This window comes from Eulemur rufifrons, chromosome 8 (assembly GCF_041146395.1).
Source record: "Eulemur rufifrons isolate Redbay chromosome 8, OSU_ERuf_1, whole genome shotgun sequence".
Taxonomy (NCBI): domain Eukaryota; kingdom Metazoa; phylum Chordata; class Mammalia; order Primates; family Lemuridae; genus Eulemur; species Eulemur rufifrons.
In genome coordinates, this window is record NC_090990.1 from 31,113,964 (window position 1) to 31,120,623 (window position 6,660).

Here is a 6,660-nt window from a genome sequence, read left to right on the forward strand (position 1 = left end):
AGCAGTAAAGTAGCTTTGGAGCATGCGCCCCTAACAGATGTATGTTTAGATAGTCTCCATGTACTCTTATCAGCACATTAGCAAAGCATAATTTCTCTCTGTATAGATAAAAGTCACCATCAATACAAGTTCTAACATTTTCTCACTTTACCCCAATGAGTCATGTGCCCAAAAGACTGGCGCTGAGAGGCAGCACTTTTCCTAGAAAGCCTCACTGTTGCCTGAAGGGATTATTTATGTCATTGCCATGGAACACATTTCAGGAGAATTGGACATTTTAAATTTGTTGTACTGAAATTAGTGGTTGAGATTTCCAGATGAAACCACGTTAGTTATAATTAAAGACAGTATAAATTCTCTAGATAGCCAGACTGCAGTGAACTGTAGTGTACAGTTAATTAGGCACATGAGTTGGAGACTCAATTCAGGAAGAAGGAACAATGTTTCCTTAGGTAAAGCTGCAAAAAGGCACGATGTATTTAAAAAATCCATTTATTTAGAAAAGGCAGTGGAGGAAGGAGGGTGTGTGCGATCATTAGCAGTGGCTGATGCAGACTCCGCACCAAGATGCTTATTAAAGGAACACGGCTGGAGTGGAGGGAATTATGAAAAAAACCTTCACCTCATTAAAAAGCAACAAAAATACCAACAAAAAACAAAACATAAAAACCCTGAAAAATATAATTTTTATCCCACATCTTCTCCTGGCTCACCTGGTGCAGTATTAGTGTCCGCCCCACCCTCTTCTGGCTGGCCTGGTGGCGGCCCATCCTGTGTCCTGTGCTGGCCTGGTGGTGGCCTCTCCTGTGTCCTGTGCTGGTGGACTTGTGCCGCCCTTTCTAACGCCCTTTGCTGGCTGGCCTGGTGGCGGCCCATCCTGTGTCCTGTGCTGGCCTGGTGGTGGCCTCTCCTGTGTCCTGTGCTGGTGGACTGGTGCCGTCCTTTCTGACGCCCCCTGCTGGCTGGCCTGGTGGCAGCCTCTCCTGTGTCCTGTGCTGGCCTGGTGGCAGCGTCTCCTGTGTCCTGTGCTGGTGGACTGGTGCCGTCCTTTCTGACGCCCCCTGCTGGCTGGCCTGGTGGCGGCCCCTCCTGTGTCCTGTGGTGGTGGACTGGTGCTGTCCTTTCTCACGCCCTCTTTCGGCTGGCCTGCCGGCGGCCTCTCCTGTGTCCTGTGCTGGCGGACTGGTGCCGTCCATTCTCAGGGTCTCTGCTGCCTGCCCTGGTGGCGGCCTCTCCTGTGTCCTGTGCTTGGGGACTGGTGCCGTTCTTTCTCATGCCCTCTGCTGGCTGGCCTTGTGGCAGCCTTTCCTGTGTCCTGTGCTGACCTGGTGGCGGCCTCTCCTGTGTCCTGTGCTGGTGGCCTATTGCCGTCCTTTCTCACGCCCTCTGCTGGCTGGCCTGGTGGCGGCCCGTCCTGTGTCCTGTGGTGGTGGACTGGTGCTGTCCTTTCTCACGCCCTCTCCCTGGTGGCCAGGCATCGGCTTCTCCTATATTTTGTGCTTGCAGACTGGTGCCATCCTTTCTTACGCCCTCTGCTGGCTGGCCTGGTGGCAGCCTCTCCTGTGTCCTGTGCTGGCGGACTGGTGCCGTTCTTTCTCACACTCTCTGCTGGCTGGCCTGGTGGCGGCCCGTCCTGTGTCTGTGCTGGCGGACTGGTGCCGTCCTTTCTCTCACCGTGTTCTGGTTGGTCTTGTGGCGGCCTTTCCTGTGTCCTGTGCTGGCCTGGTGGCGGCCCGTCCTGTGTCGTGTGGTGGCGGACTGGTGCCGTCCTTTCTCACGCCCCCTCCCTGCTGGCCAGGGGTCGGCTTCTCCTATATTTTGTGCTTGCAGACTGGTGCCATCCTTTCTTACGCCCTCTGCTGGCTAGCCTGGTGGCGGCTTCTCCTGTGTCCTGTGCTGGCAGACTGGTGCCATCCTTTCTCACACCCTCTGCTGGCTGGCCTGGTGGCGACCCCTCCTGTGTCTGTGCTTGGGGACTGGTGCCGTCCTTTCTCGCACCGTCTTCTGGTTGGTCTTGTGGCAGCCTTTCCTGTGTCCTGTGCTGGCCTGGTGGCGGCCTGTCCTGTGTCGTGTACCGGCGGAGTGGTCCCATTCTTTCCCCCGCCCTCTGCTGGCTGGCCTGGTGGCGGCTTCGAAGTCTCCAGGCAACAGCCCCTGCAATGGGACCCTGTGAGTTAGATCACCCGGGAGCCTCCAGTCCTCGGCTTGGATCCATCCCACCCTTCTCCCACCTCTGGGGACCGTATTTCGTTCCCCGCCTCACTCCAGTGCTCGACTCAGCTGCCTGGCTTTCTCGGGGTCCAGCCTGGTTACTAGAACCGGCCCTGGAGACGACCAGGAAAGGGCTGGCAAGAAAGAGGCCGACCCAGGAGCTCATGGACATATGATGGACCTCACCTTGGTCAATCATTTCCTAAAAAAGGATTTTGCAAGGACTCAGAAACCCCTCCCACTTTAAAGCAGATGCACATTAAAAGGGAACAATGAATCAGGGAAAACTAACTTTAAGCTTGTTTTATGGAACTCAATATATCCCAATTATTATCCTTTCAAAGTTTCAGTACAAGGAGTACTGAGACATTGATTTTTCATAGTATTTCTAATCTTGGGCGAACAGAACACTTCATGGCACATCTCAAGTGCTCATTAGCTATACATGGGCAGTACAGTTCTAGATTTCTTGTTTGTACCCTTTCAGATTTATATCTGTGTTTCACCTGAAATTGGTCTTTGGGTGTAGCGGGAAGTAGGATTGCAGCCTAATTTATTTTCCAAATGGGTATCCAATTGACCCAGCACCAATTTATTGAAAAGACAGTCCTGTCCCCACTGTCCTGCTCTGCTACTTTTGTCTTAAAGAAAGTGTCCACACACGTGTGACACTGTTTCTGGACTCTGCCGTGTGATTCGTCTCTCTCTCTATGCTTGCAGGAGTACTGCACTCTCTGAATTACTCTATTTCTTGTATGCAGATTTGATATCTGATAGGAGAGAATTTCCTCTTAGAAGAGTCTTGGCTACTCTTGTCCCTTTGCATTTCCATAGAAAGTATAATCAGCTTGTCAAATTCCCTAAAAATATCTGCTGGGATATTTTTTATAACTTTAAATTTATTTCAGCATATTGTGGGGGTACAAAGGTTTAGGTTACGTATATTGCCTTTGCCTGGCCCCCGAGTCAGAACTTCAAGTTTGTCCATTCCCTAGATGGCGCGCATGGCACTCATTATGTATGTATATACCCATCCCCTCATCTGCCCAACACCCGATTAATGTTATTCCTAAATGTGCTCCTGGGTTATGATCAGTGAAACCAATTTGATGGTGAGTACATGTGGTGCTTATTTTTCCATTCTTGGGATACTTCACTTAGTAGAATGGGTTCCAGCTCTGTCCAGGAAAATACAAGAGGTGCTATATCACCATTGTTTCTTATAATCTGCTGCGATTTTGATTGAGATTTTATTTAATCAAGACATCAGTTGGAGGAGAGCACTTTTTGAAAATGTCATCTGTTCATCGGATCCTATCATGTGGGTAGGATCTGGACATGTTCTTGTCTTCCACACTCTGCTTCCTGTCCCATTCTGGGGTAGGAGCAGCTGACTGAGACAGGGGCTCAGCTCTCAGAGCTTTGATAAGAACACAATGGAGGGCCACGCCCTCTTTTGTAGGAGACATTTCTGAAAGGCAGAGAATCCCTGGCAGGGTTCTAGAATCCTAGAGTGAAGAAAAATGGAGTCTGGGAGGAAGCAGACCCAAAAATACAAACAAAAGCAGCCCTGAGTCCCCATGTCTCTATAGCAGGGCCTTGTGCCCTGTGAGCACGTGCTCAGGGCTCACCCTTTCTTGCACTCACTAGACCCCAGCACCTGTCTCCTTGAGAGCAGGTGGGATGCTTTCCACTCCTCACTCTGTTCTACCCTCTCTGCCGCTGGTCCCACAGTTTGCTGTGTGGTTACAGACCAAGTTCCATGGAGAGGCCAGTCACACAAGCAGAGGTGCATGCAGGCTGGCTGATGCGGCAGGAGAGGAAAGGACCAGACTGTCTAGAAAAGGAAATTGTTAAAGGCATCCCTGGCATGTGAGGAGGATTAACAAGATGGGGGTGCAGGCCAAACGCAGATAGGAGTGAGACGACCAGGAGCCAGTGATGCACAAGGGGTCCTGTAACTCACCGAGGCTGAGCACGGGTTGCCAGTGTCTTTCTTGCCTGCCAGGCAGCCACCATGTCAGGCTGCTGTCCCAGCAATTCTGGGTTGATCCAAACTGTCCCAGTCGTAGGGACACCATCTCCCCAGGAGGAGATTTGGGACCTGCAGGTCTGGCCAGGGGTGACTGGACAGTAGGCAGGGCTGAGAGTGTAGGGGCCTAGGCAGAGGGGCTGGAAGGAGGGGTGGGGGCCTGGACATAGGAGTAGCAGGCAAGGGGAGCCAGGCGGACCGGGGGTTTGCAGAGGGGCTGTTGTCGGGGAGGAACAGAGGAGGAGCTGGGCGTGTAGCGCATCAGGGTAGAGTAGTGGGAATTGGGGGGATTAGTCAGAGAGGGGAACTTGGTGGGGCAATGAACAGAAAGAGGAGGTTGAGGGGTGGGATGCTGAGGAACAAGGGGAGGAAGGACGGGTTTGGGCCGAGAGCATGAAGGAACAGGAGGAGGTCGAGGCTGGAACTGAGGGCGAGAAACGGGAGGGAGTTTTTTTGTCATTTTCAAAAGACACTGCTACGTACTCACTAGTCCAGAGGAATCAAAATGAGTAAGTGGAATGTGCCCAGCCCTCCTCTGGTATTTATGTCACGCCCACCCCTCGGAATACCCCATCACTGAATGCCATTTATGACATGCATGAGCCCCTCCCCCAGGTCTCATGAGTAGGCCCAGCAGCCAGGAAAATGGCCCCAGTATCTAGATGTAAGAGTGATCGTGGAAATAGCAAAGAGAAGAAATGGAGATGCAATATTAGTCCCTGTTCTTAGGATCCCATGTCGTTTTTCCCCAAAGTAGGCCAGGATTGTTGAAAGGGCTAGGATGGAGTTAGGGGCTTGGGGCCTTGGAGAGCAGTTCTGAGCAGGAACTGGGAAATGGGGAGGAGACAGTGACCCAGTCTCGTTAACTTACCACATTTTTCCTGGCCCTTTCACATCATTTATATCATCATTTTATATCACTGCATGAATATGAGTGATTAGCAAAGAGGTGCTGTGTCCATTTCACCAATGAGGACCCTGGAGACCAGAGAGGGCACTACCATAGGCAGGCAGGTGACAGAGCAGGTGGGACTGGAACTTGGGACTAAAGGAGGGGGAAGGCCTCCTTTAGTGACCACATATGGCCACAACACACTGAAGAGTGGCCTCACCTCCCTATGCCTCTAGACAGGGTTTTTATCCCCATGCGACTCTGAGCGTGCCTGGCCTCTGGACAGGGTCTTGTAGGCGACGCTTCTGAGCGGGACTTTCCTTTTGCGAGCTGACTTCTTGGTCCCTGTGGTCCCGTGCTTTCATGCCTTGCTCTTCACTGGGAGCAGAACATAGGGCCAAGGCTGGCAGGGTGACTGCCCACTCCTGAAGGCCTCATGACTAGATTGGGGCTTTCTTGCTAACTACCTGAGATGACTAATTCCATGTGAAATGATTAAGGGGGCTACTGCATTGTCCCCCTTTCTTTTGTCTGATGTAGCAACTTCTCTGCTTAACATTCCTGGTTTTTCTGTAACCATCTAAATTATAAGCCTCTTTGGTCCCCTGTTTTTCCCTATACTCTTATAACCATAATATTCTGAGTTTTTTATCCTTGACTCAACACTTGTTTTCTCCCATAGTTAGCAATACTTTGAGTATACTCTGTGCAGGTCTAGCTACAAATTAGCAAATTTCACTATTCCTTAGACTGCTTTTTATTTTATTTTGTTTTATTTTTTATTTTATTTATTTATTTATTTATTTATTTTTTGAGGCAGAGTCTCACTCTGTCGCCCACGCTAGAGTGCAGTGGTGTCATCATAACACACTGCAACCTCAAACTCCTGGGCTCAAGCGATCCTCCTGCCTCGGCCTTCCAAGTAGCTGAGACTACAGGCGAGCGACCAGCCTGGGCAATAGTGAGACCCGTCTCTTCAAAAATAAACAATAAAAAAATTAGCCAGGGGTGATGGCATGTGCCTGTAGTCCCAACTACTCAGGAGACTGAGGCAGGAGGGTCACTTGAGCCCAGGGGTTGGCAGTTGCGGTGAGCTATGATGACGCCACTGCACTCTAGCCTGGGCAAGAGAGAGAGAGACTTTGTCTCAGAAAAAAAAAATTGGAAACAATCTAAATACTTATAAATAGAGATTTATGATGCAGACACATCATAGAATAAGAAAAGGAAATCCACAAATAAAAAAATTAATTAAGTACTTGAGGTGATACTCCAGCAATCTAGGATGAAGGTGGGTGTGAATTATTGAATTTGATAGTTGCTAGGGGCATGAGTTTTGCTGCCTCTCTAGAAGGAACTAAAAATCTATCCATTATCACAGAGAAATGGCAAGGACTCTGACTAGAATCTGGGTTTTAAAAAAAAAAAAAAGTTTCTAAGAAACTGAAACCTTGGCCCTATCTCTTACCCTAACTCAAAAGAGTTCAAAATTCAGACTACATGGTGTGGAAACACACAGCCAAGA